This window comes from Gorilla gorilla, chromosome X (assembly GCF_029281585.2).
Source record: "Gorilla gorilla gorilla isolate KB3781 chromosome X, NHGRI_mGorGor1-v2.1_pri, whole genome shotgun sequence".
In the NCBI taxonomy this organism is placed as follows: domain Eukaryota; kingdom Metazoa; phylum Chordata; class Mammalia; order Primates; family Hominidae; genus Gorilla; species Gorilla gorilla.
Window position 1 is genome coordinate 75,622,356 of NC_073247.2, and position 11,373 is coordinate 75,633,728.

General features: G+C 42.1%; 1 long non-coding RNA gene across 1 annotated transcript in view; it reads left to right on the forward strand.

Annotated features, from left to right (window-relative positions):
• Positions 1 to 11,131, forward strand: part of LOC134757911 (uncharacterized) — a 280,826-nt gene extending 269,695 nt beyond the window's left edge. Inside the window, exons 2-3 of the long non-coding RNA XR_010132513.1 lie at positions 9,519 to 9,681; positions 10,765 to 11,131. This is a non-coding gene — a long non-coding RNA (uncharacterized lncRNA). The remainder of the gene's footprint in view (positions 1 to 9,518; positions 9,682 to 10,764) is intronic.
• The last annotated feature ends 242 nt before the right edge of the window (positions 11,132 to 11,373 follow it).

An 11,373-nucleotide genomic window follows, 5' to 3' on the forward strand; every position in this document is an offset into this window, starting at 1 on the left:
GACTTTTGAGTTAATGCTGAAATAAGTTAAGACTTTGGGGGACTGTTGAGAAGGCATGATTGGTTTTGAAATGGGAGAACATGAGATTTGGGAGGGGCCAGGGGTGGAATAATATAGTCTGGCTGTGTCCCCATTATATCTCATTTTGAATTGTAGCTCCCATAATTTCTACATGTTGGGGAGGGACGTGGTGGGAAATAATTAAATCATGGGAGCAGCTTCCCCCATACTGTTCTCATGGTAGTGAATAATTCTCATGAGAGCAGATGGTTTTACTAAGGGGATTCCCCCTTTGCTTGGCTCTTATTCTGTCTTGTCTGCCACCATGTAAGACGTGTCTTTGCTTCTCCTTTTCCTTCCACCATGATTATGAGGCCTCCCCAGCCATGTGGAACTGTGAGTCCATTAAACCTCTTTCCTTTATAAATTACCCAGTCTCAGGTATATCTTTATTGGCAGCATGAAAACAGACTAATACATGAACACATGTAAAAATTATCTCCCTTTGACTCCTAGCACTATTAATGTGAAACCAGCTTGAACTGCTCTCAGGGAACAGGAAGAGAGGTTCTTTCCTGGTCATGTAGCACCTGCCATCTGACCAGGCCACCTCCCTCTCCTCCACCTATTTCATTACTTCTGATTATTCAGAGTGCAGCTCAAATTCCACCTTCTCTAAGAAGTCAGGAATATTGTAGCCTACCACATAGCTAGACTCTTTGTTGTAACTTATCTTTGATTAATCCCTTGAAAAACTGTTTTTCTCCAAATTCTGGATTCTCCAGGGTTATGAAAGACAAAGCAGAGATGTAGGTTCTGCCTCCTGATTTGGAAACATACAGAGGCATTAAGTTCTGACTCTACCACTTACTGGCAGGGTGACATTAGAAAAGTCATGTCACCTCTTTGAATCTCAGAGTTTTAATGTACAAAATGGAGATGATATTAATTGATGGAACTGCCATGAAGTCAAATGAAACACTGGATTTGAAAGCATTTTGTAAAATGCCACAGCAATAAAGGCTATTGTTGTTACTGTAATAGGAGATCCAAGGGCTTATCACAGCTGCAAAGCATTTCAAGTCCTTGAACGCCATGGAGCCCCCTGAAAGCTTTCATGGTGACTCAAATCACTCCTCTAAACCCCTGACCATGGATACTTCACCTTTTCAGAACCACCACCTACATGGATTTCCTCTCTTGGGGTCTTACAAATGTTGGCTTTCCCAGGGAAAGGGCCTTATCACGAATGACTAATTCCTGTATTTGAGCATACATAGTTTATTTTTTTCTTTTCTTTTTGTTTTTGAGATGGAGTCTCGCTCTGTCACCCAGGCTGGAGTGCAATGGCATGATCTTGGCTCACTGAAACCTCCACCTCCAAGGTTCAAGTGATTCTCTGCCTCAGCCTCCTGAGTAGCTGGGATTACAGGCGCCTGACACCACACCCAGCTAACTTTTTTTTTTTTTGTATTTTTAGTAGAGACGGAATTTCACCGTGTTGGCCAGGCTGGTCTTGAACTTCTGACCTCAAATGATCTGCCTGCTTTGGCCTCCCAAAGTGCTAGGATTACAGGTGTGAGCCACCACACCTGGTCGAGCATACATAATTTCTAATTAGAAGGAAGCTGGTTATTTGTCTTCTGAGTACAAAGAGACCCAGCATAGAGACCAGGCTAAAATGAAAGTAAATGTTTAGACCCATTTGTTGGTGCTCTTTTTCTCTGGAGGAATGGACAAGCCTGAGTTTGGACCAAGGAAGCCAAGTGAGGGAAGGCTGGCAAAAGGGTAACTGAGCAGAAGGCAGAAATCAAGGGAATTCAAGCCAAGTGTCATTAAGCTTTTCCTGTGGGCCTCACTTTGCAACTTCTAAACCAAAAAAACAAAAACAAAAAAACCAAAAATCTTAACTTCATGATACATCTCCCTGGTCGTGAATCTCTACAGGGTGGCTGACTATAAACCTGTTTCTGAGTGGAAATATTCAAATTGGTGGGTGATGGTAGTAAAAGCTAAGCCAGTAGGCCAGATATATCTGAGGGTTGCATTCTCAGGTGTCATTGCTCACCAGAGTTTAGCCACAGATCTGTAGCCTTATGTGTCCAATCACACTTGCTAGCAGACAAACTATGCAAAAACACAGACAGACACTGAGAGGCAGATATATATACATACCCTCAGCAAGGAGATACAAATAGGCAGGTCTGTAGACTCAAACACATACAAAAAGGCATCAGATGTCAAAACACCCAAAGATACACTCAGAAAAAAGCATAGACAGATAGAGAGATAAATAGATGATAGATAGATAGACACAAGCACACAGAATAGACAGTTAAAAAATTCACGTTGTAGTTCATGCTCAGGGACATCCACACATGCACCAAAGAAGTGTTTTAACAGGTGTGCCATGGGCAAAGATGCATAGATAGGCATATACAGACAGACATTCATATGCGCAGAGATACAGCAAGAAAGCTACACTTATAAAGGTCTATATAAGTACCCAACAGACATGGATATAAAGACATCAAGATAAAGAAGCCTGCTAACACTGACCTCCTAAGCACCAGCTTAAATATATCCATTTATAAAACAACTTCTCCAAAAAATGCCCATAAATATGCCACCAGTTAGCTCTGAAGATGATCATGAACCCAAAGAATGTAATAAAAGCAAACCGAAGTACTCAATTTAAAATTTCACAGCTCCTCCATCTGCCACAGCACAGGCAGCCAAAGACAATGGCAACAGCAAGCTGCATGGAAACCATAAAAAGTCCTTGATTTATCTCATGTAAAAATTAACCTCAGGGAAAAAATGTTAATGCTCCCAACTTTTATGCAGCCATAAAATAGCTCAGAAACCCATTTTAAAAATTGTTTCCATTCCACATGGTGGAAATTTCAATACTTGCAATATGTCTAGGAAGAGAGAAGCTTAGAGGAGATAAATGGTGCTGGAGAACAGGCAAGTTCCAAAGAAACTAAGAAAGGGGTCTTACTTCATTAACTGGCTTGTTTCCTGGTCCCTGGAGCTTCCAGTATTCACCAATGTTCTTGTGGGTTTCTAGCATCTTGGAGGCCTGGTCCAAGTTACCTGTGGTGAAAGAATACTCTTTAGGTTGAGACCAAACTTCAGCTCCTTTGGGAGAAACTTGGTTGCTGATCACCCTGGTCCACCTTGCAGAACCACCAGGATTGGGGTGGTGGAGCATGAGAGGGAAGGGTATACTCATGTAAGGCCAGTAATAGAGAGAAAAAGGGCTGAAATTAGTCAAGAAGAAATTCATAACCAGTATCTGAAGTATGCCGGGCCTTCTTCCATTGCTCAGGGTATATCCTGGGAAAAGAAGAACCTCAGGCTCATGCCTGGAATTATAAAGTAAGAATCCCAGTTCCTAACAATTCTCATTATTTGAAGTCTTAGGTGACATGAAGAGCCTGGTTAATTAAAATATGAAAACATTGTCAAAACCTTGTTTCCACCAATAGCTCTAATTTCGTGCCCCTCCCAACACTTCCCCAGAGTATCATAAACAGTTCTAAATTTTCACCCCTCTCTGTAACCCACCCATTAAGAGGAAATGTGAGCAGTAGATGTGTCCAAAAACCAGGTGGTAGGAGGAAAAACCAAGGGTATATCTAATCAGACCCAATTAGAGAGTAAAATCTGTGTTCCCAGGACAGCCAAATAGCAATGCTTCCATTTCCAAAATGAGGATATTAAGGCTCACAGGAGGGGAATGATTGGAACTGACTAAACACAAAAAATCACATTGTAGTCATAATGTGATACACAAAAATACACACAGAAATTCAGCAACATAACTAAGGTCTCCTGACACTTGGCTCAATTATCAAATGTTGCTAACTGGTACCATCAACAGATAAATACTCAAATAAAGAGTAAAAATACATCAGCTCTTCTTACCTGCTCAGAAACCAGTGTCCTATTTAATATTCCTTCCATCTGCTTCCTGGCCATTCATTCCAGTGGTGTTAAATTCTTCTAAGTGTATCCTAAAACCCTCTAGATCAAGACCAACCCAGAGCGACCCCTACTGGGAGGGACATAACCTCAGTGGGAAATGATTTGAATGCCTCTGCCTAAACAGGCTTCTGAGTCAGCCCAGTCTCAAGTGGTTTGAGTAGAGCCCAGCCAACATGTGAGGTGACATGTGTGTGGGTACTATTTCAGTGTGTCTGTTTTTGGGATTATATTTTGTTAGGTTTTTCTTAAGTATAAGAACCCCTCTACTTCATTTGGAAAGCAAATCTTAAATTTTAATATTGGTATCAACAGATATTCATGAATATCAACTATGTACCTATCCAGCCCAGGCCTGGATAGAGCTTATAAAGCACTTTCATGTTTGTTAGCTCTTTTTAGCCTACAGTATTGTCTGTGAGGTATAAACTATTAACCCAAGGTTACAAATAAATAACTGAGGCTCAAAGAGGTAAAGTGACCTATTCCAGATCATACAGGTAGTAAGAAGCACAGCCAAAATTCAAGTCCAAGCACGTCTGACTTCAAAACTGTTGTCCTTTCCAGCACCGGGTTGTCAGAATGCAAACTCCACTGACTTTGCTATTTTGCTCAATCAATGTTTCTTGAATGAGCAAGTGAGTGAGTCAATTAATAATTAGAAGAAGCATCTCATGTACTAGGGCAGATTCAGGTTGGCCCCACAGTGGGCAGAGCTCTTGGGCATATGGAATTGGTGGAGGGCAGTGGGGAGAAGAAAACTACTGCCATCACTGAGCACCCCTGTGTGCTAGGAACTGTGCTGGGAACATCAATAGATGCTATTTCATGTGAAGATGTTATTCAGCACCCCATCTCTCAAATTGAGAAGTTGAGGTCCAGAGAGGTTATACAACTTGCCCAAGTTTGCAGAGCAAATATTTGAACCTGAGTCTGTTCAACCCCAAAGTTGATCCTCTTTCTACGATACTGGTCTGCCCTGGGAACCTCCAGATTAAAAGCTTCGAGGGAGGGGCTTGTAAGAGTATGTGTAGAATAAGGTAGAAGAACAGAAATTGAGCAGTAGAAAACAAACTGAAGTTTGGTAGTCAGTGAAGGGGGCACTATTTGAAACCCACAGAACACTGGCAGTGAACAAATGGAGGTAAATCAGGTACTAATTATGATATAAATATGATTCTTGGATCCCATAGCCAGGAGGGTCAGAGATATAAGAAGAGCTAGATGACACCTGGCTTTCCAAATGAAGTCCTGATGTCATCCTCCTTCCCAGGAATAGTTTTAGCCCCAAGTGTTTAGTTGGGACCTTAAGAATCAGAGCTGCAACATGAGAGCCACTTATATCCCACAGGTGAGTGTGGCTGCTGAGGTGATGGTGGGACATAAGCCAATCTCAGGGGTATATTTTTCTACCCATAGCCTATAAATAAGCCCAGATAAATCCCTAGGGTAAAGACTAATAGCCTCATCTCTGCAGCTCCCTGACCCCACCCCACCAGGAGTTGTCATCTGCTTCTGACAATCAGAAGGATGGTAGACAGGGCCTATCTGATTCACTTGGCAGTGGAATGGTATCAGCTGCTCAAAAGCCTTTGAATTGCCAGGGGGTAGGTCCACTTCCTAAGAGGAATGGGGGGAGAGGAGTAATAGTTGTGACTGTATTCCTTCCATTAGATACTCCAGGCCTGACCTCCTAGGGGATTATGAGAGAGTGCCTTATCCTCAGGCAGGGGAATTAGAAAATATGGCAGGCATCTGCTGCTGCCTTGAAGGCTTGATTTGCACCCACCACCTGCAGTCTCCTTAGGGGATGGGGGGAGGCTGGCAACTCCACCGCAGGTGAGCTTGAGTGGAACCTGAGGCTTGGCATCTTAACATTTAAGACTTGGTCTAGGAGTGAAGTAAAATCACATTCTGGCGTGATGAAAAGTCATGAGGTTGAAGTCTGAGTCACAACTCTGCTATAAATTGACTGTGTGACCTTGGACTGGTAGGTCCCATCCCCTGTCTGATCCTGTTTCCCCATATGTAAAATATGAGGACATGTGACCTCTAAGCACTCTCCTAGTTATGATAGTAAAGGATTATCTCCCTGTCCTCAGAATTCTTTCTCTTTATTCTTACTGCCTCCCTAGCTTCTGGGAATTTCTGAGGGAAATGATGCCACACAAGACCGAAGCCAGTGATTTCTCTGGCTCCTACCTTCCTGGAATGCTGGGAAGGAGCCACTGGGTTGGAAATAAGCTCTGAGTCAAAGCATCCCACAAGGGCCACACACATGGAGTAAGAAGAATAAAGGAGGAAATAGGAGGAGGAGGAGAAGCAGGTCCAGAGGAGCTACAAGGCCTTCAGGGCTAAGGCAAACTTTGAGGCATGGGGAAGTGAAACTGGTGCTCTTAGAGCTTTTAGAGACTTCAGAAAAAGCCTTTAGAAGGGAAAGCTGTGAGGTCCTGAGAATCACAGCATTCATGCAAATTTTGTTGCTGTAAAAGGGCCTAGGAACTGTTAGGATGTGGTGTAAGGAATAGGGATCCAAACGCATGGATTCCATCCATTGTGGCAAAAGACAGATTTTTGCAAATGACAAAGGTGTGGCAGGCAGGGCCCATGGGCTGAGTCTGAAAGGGCACACTCTGAAGCTCTGGGAGGTAACTGAAGTGTTAGAGGGAATGTCTCTGGATTTTGAGTTCTTTAAATGAAGCTGCTTTGAGACTTGAGGAGCTTTCCATAGTTGGTGGTCAGTGAAGGAGGCGGGATTTGAAACCCACAGAAAGCATGTCTATGTAAGGTGTTAGAATGATCCCATGTGGGGTTTGCTCTATGGGACTAGTCCCTTTGAGGCCTGCAGGCTGTATATAAGATCACTGTAAATAGGGTGAAGAGGAGGAACTGCTGTGTACGAGTTCTGGAAAGCATTAGGTACAGACAGCCTGGGGGTGTGGGGGGGAGGGGAACACAAGACTTTGAGAAGAATAGGATATTTGAGTGCTTTGAGTTAATGAGTACCCCAATAAGGATACTTGCATTTTAAAAGAAGAGCATGGGGAAGTCAAAGTCTATACCAAGGCATTGCTAATAGTTGATTTTCAGGTTTTAATGAGGAGCAGTACTGGGGGACTACAGGGTGGGGAAGAGGATAAATGTCAACACAGTCTGACTATGCATGAGACCTGCCTAGCATATGCCTAGAAACCAGGGCATAAAAGGCATCCCAATGCAAAGCATCATAGGTCTACTCCAGCCCACTTGGTCCAGCTCTGTGGGGATACTCTGTGAGATGGGCAGAGAGTGGCATTTCTCCAGAAGGATTTTAAGTGGCAGAGTCCTTGGTGATGGTTCAGCTGTGGGAGAGAAGGCCTGCAAAGAAAACCAACCAGGATTAGTTACTCAGTGGAGGTAGGAAACAGGCCAACACTTGGCCTAAAAAGTAGAGCTTCCAATTTGAAATATTAACTGGTCTAGCACCCAAATCCAAGCAATGTTAACATGTGTCAACAATAAACACAAGCAAAGGCCCAACTACTAACAGCGTAAAAGACATCAGGCAGTGGAACAAATATAAAGCAGGCAACTGATTTAAGGAAAAAAGTGTAATATCTAAATCATGCAGCTAGTAAATGGAATGTCTGTATGACTACAGATCTACCATGCTGCCTTTCTAGACAAAATGAAAATAGCTCCTGTGCCCCCACATTCTTCAAATTCCAGCACTCCTAAGTCACCGTGGACACAGTACAAATTTCTTCCACCTACGTCATTCATTCCTAAAAGAATTGGATGTGGGGAGGAGTTAAAAGTTTTGGTGACCCAGATAAGGGTCTCTGCACAGATGCTAACCCTACTAAGGGCAGAGACCAGCTTTCAAAGTCAGTTCATTCTTTTGCACAGCAAAAGTCACTTGGTTATACTGTAAATAGAGTTTCAGAATGTATAAGGGACTACTAAATCTATGAATCTGAAGTAAAGGTCTCAAGGTTGCTTTTCAATCACTCCTCCTAATCCTAACTTATTTGCCTTGTTTCATAGACATATAAACTGTTAGAACTGAAAGCCCCCTTAAAAGTCGGAAAATCTAACCCTCTAAACAGATAGAAAAAAACAGCTGAGGCTCAGCAATGGAAGGGACTGGACAATTGAATTATTTTGATGTGAGATAGAAGGAATTGGAGCTACCTGTAGAGTATGGCATCAATATCTGTGATAAGATTTTTGTGATATTTGTTTCTCTCTACCTGATTTCTCCAGAATTTGTAAACTATTTGTGAGTATTCTTATGGCAATATAGTTATTTGCATAAGTGCAATAAGAATCTGTTTTGATTTGTAACAGGATACAATTGGAGAAACAGGTTATTTTACCAAGCTTTGACTGGAATAGTGTGCTTTCTTTTAAGAAATCAAACTTGACTTATAGAGCCAATAAAAGCCCCTTGGGCCTGGGCATGGTGGCTCATGCCTGTAATCCTAGGACTTTGGGAGGCCAAGGTCGGTGGATTACCTGAGGTCAGCAGTTCAAGACCAGCCTGTACAAAGTGGTGAAACCCCATCTCTACCGAAAATACAAAATTAGCTGAGCATGGTGGTGCATGCCCGTAATCCCAGCTACTTGGGAGGCTGAGGCAAGAGAATCACTTGAACCTGGGAAGTGGAGGCTGCAGTGAAGTGAGACCATGCCATTGCACTCCGTCCTGGGCAACAAGCATGAAACTATCTCAAAAAAAAAAAAAGGCCCCTTTGGAAATCTGGCCTTATACATTGTCTACACATTCCCTGTACAGTGTTCCTGATCTGTGATAAGTAAAGAATGTCACTATCTGACAGACCCAGGAGCCCCAAGTTATCTTGAGGACAAGAATTCACCCAACTCACTGGTATGTGAGTGGTGAATTGGTATCAGCCATAGATGGTACAAATCCATGGCTGGGCTCAGCTTTTAAAAAGTCTTATCTGAGATTCCTTCTATGGAACAAAGTTCCATCAAAGCAAGTCTTTAAAGCTTATATGAAAAATAATTATTCTTGGTGTACTTTATACAAATAATCTGGCCAAGTATAATAAAGCAAATCACTCCTATCATGATTTATCTTTAGTAAACATGGAAAACTGGAGAGAGAAAAATTATGTTTCCAAAACTGTAGTAAACCTGTTGCTTGATTCTGGCCTTGTTTAATGTTTTTTTTTCAATTTTTATTGTTTTCTACAGTTTAGATGGAATTCTAATTTTTCCTGGCTACAAGTCTCCAACATAACATTTTCAACTTTTTATTTATTTTTCTTTTTTTGCCCATTTTTCCTAACTTAAAATTACTGAAAACTAAGCTGTGCTTTATTAAAGCTCTGTGAACTGAATCTAGACAACTTAAACTTCAGAAGAAAATAACAGCAACCCATTTACATACATAAGCCACTTTCATACCTGCCTACTGATGTATAGACTTCAGAGTAATGTGTCTCATATCAATTTTTCATAATTGTTCTTTTGTTTGTTGTTATTTTTCTCCCCCACTCCCCACCATTTTCTCTTCATAGGACATGAAACTTCTCAACCTGATAAAAATGAGCTTTCCTAATAACTTGGGACCTACCTGTCTAAAAATAAACTATCGTAGCCATGAGTGATCCAACAAAATCTGAGACCAGAGACTCATTTTCTTCTCAAATGCTTTCTCCAGAAGATTTTTTTAAGAACAAGGTATGGGGGTTGAATGTGAAAGGAAAATAAATATTGGGGCCCCAAAATCACTAATTTAAGAGAAGAAGTCAAACTGGGCACTGCTTAGGGCAAACCTGCCTCCCATTCTGTTCAAAGTCATGTCTCTGCTCACCAAGATAAATGCATATCTGATTGCCTCCTTTGGAAGGACAATCAGAAACTCAAAAAAAATGCAACTGTTTGTCTCTCACCTACCTGTGACCTGGAATTCACCTCCCCGCTCAAGTTGTCCGCCTTTCCAGACAGAACTAAAGTACATGTTACATATATTGATTGATGTCTCACTTCTTCCTAAAATGGATAAAACCAAACCGTGCTCTGACAACCTTGGGCACATGTTGTCAGGACCTACTGAGGTGGTGTCCTCGACCCTGGAAAAATAAACTTTCTAAATTAACTGAGACCTGTCTCAGATATTCAGGGTTCACAATACAAAAGTCTTATTTCCAAATCAGGTCACAGTCACATGTACACGGGGTTAAGACATGAAAATATATTTTGGTGGGGTGGGGGACACAATTCTACCAAATACAAAAGGATACAGCCTTTTGGAAACTGCAGCTTGGGGAGGGACCAGCGCTAAGCATCTTAAATATTAGAGGATAGAGTGACAGGGGCCCTTAGATCTGGAAGAGGATAAGAAAAGTGGAAGGCAAACATTTTTACTTTTGCTAAGGCACAACCCAAAATAAGGATACAATTTCTGCCGCCTCTAATGTCTTAAAGAAATCTACTACTTGGCTTCCCAAACTGAGGCTTCTACAGCCTTGACTTCATAGTTTGGTGTGTCCAGAAACACTGTGATGTTTTACCCGTTTTGGACTTTCTTTTGTCAAGTTGTAACTGAGCAGCTTGGCTTCACTGCATTTTACAACTTTTTTTTCCTTTCCTCTTTTTGCGCAGTGAGAAAAACTCCAGGTATGTTTTCTCTTGTCTTGAAAAACAGCCTTGGAAGGTGCTCTAACACTCCATCTTATGCTCCCAGGCCTTATGCACATTTGTTTATCTGGATGTTTGTTAAGCTCACATCGTATTCACTTATCTGGTCATATATTTCCTTAGGAATCTTCAGGGGCCAAATCCTGACACAACGAGGCACCTTCTGAATTCTCTCTCCAATAAAAGCTTACTTCAAGACTGGAACCCACTCCCAGATACAGACTGACTACAAGATTGACTGTGATTAATTTGTAACCTGGTAGGGCCCTCAATGGCCCCAGCCCCTACATCAGAGGGAACAATAATTCAAGATGAGCCATTGGAGCAAGTCTCATCACCTGGCACTTCCTAGCATTCCCTGCCTCTTCTGCATTCCAAACTCTCTCTTAAAAAACCCCTGCATTCCCTCCAAAAATTGAAAAGTAAAATTTTTCTTAGCCACTCTTCCCCTTGCTGGCACGAATAATAAAGTTTCAGTCTTTTTCTATCACATCTCGTTATTATTTTGGCTTCTTTCTACAAGTGGCGAGCAGTCAAACCCTTTTGCCAGTTACAAAGTGACTTTGAGAGTCTGGATAGCAGAACCTACCACAGGGGGACAGCCTTGCTCACTCAAGAAGCCCCCTGCCCACCCCTCCCTTGGACTACCACAGGAATCAACTATGAAGGAGGAACTAAACCCATCCAGAGTGTGTAGGGGTTAATGGAAGAGGGCCAGAAAAGAGAGGCCAG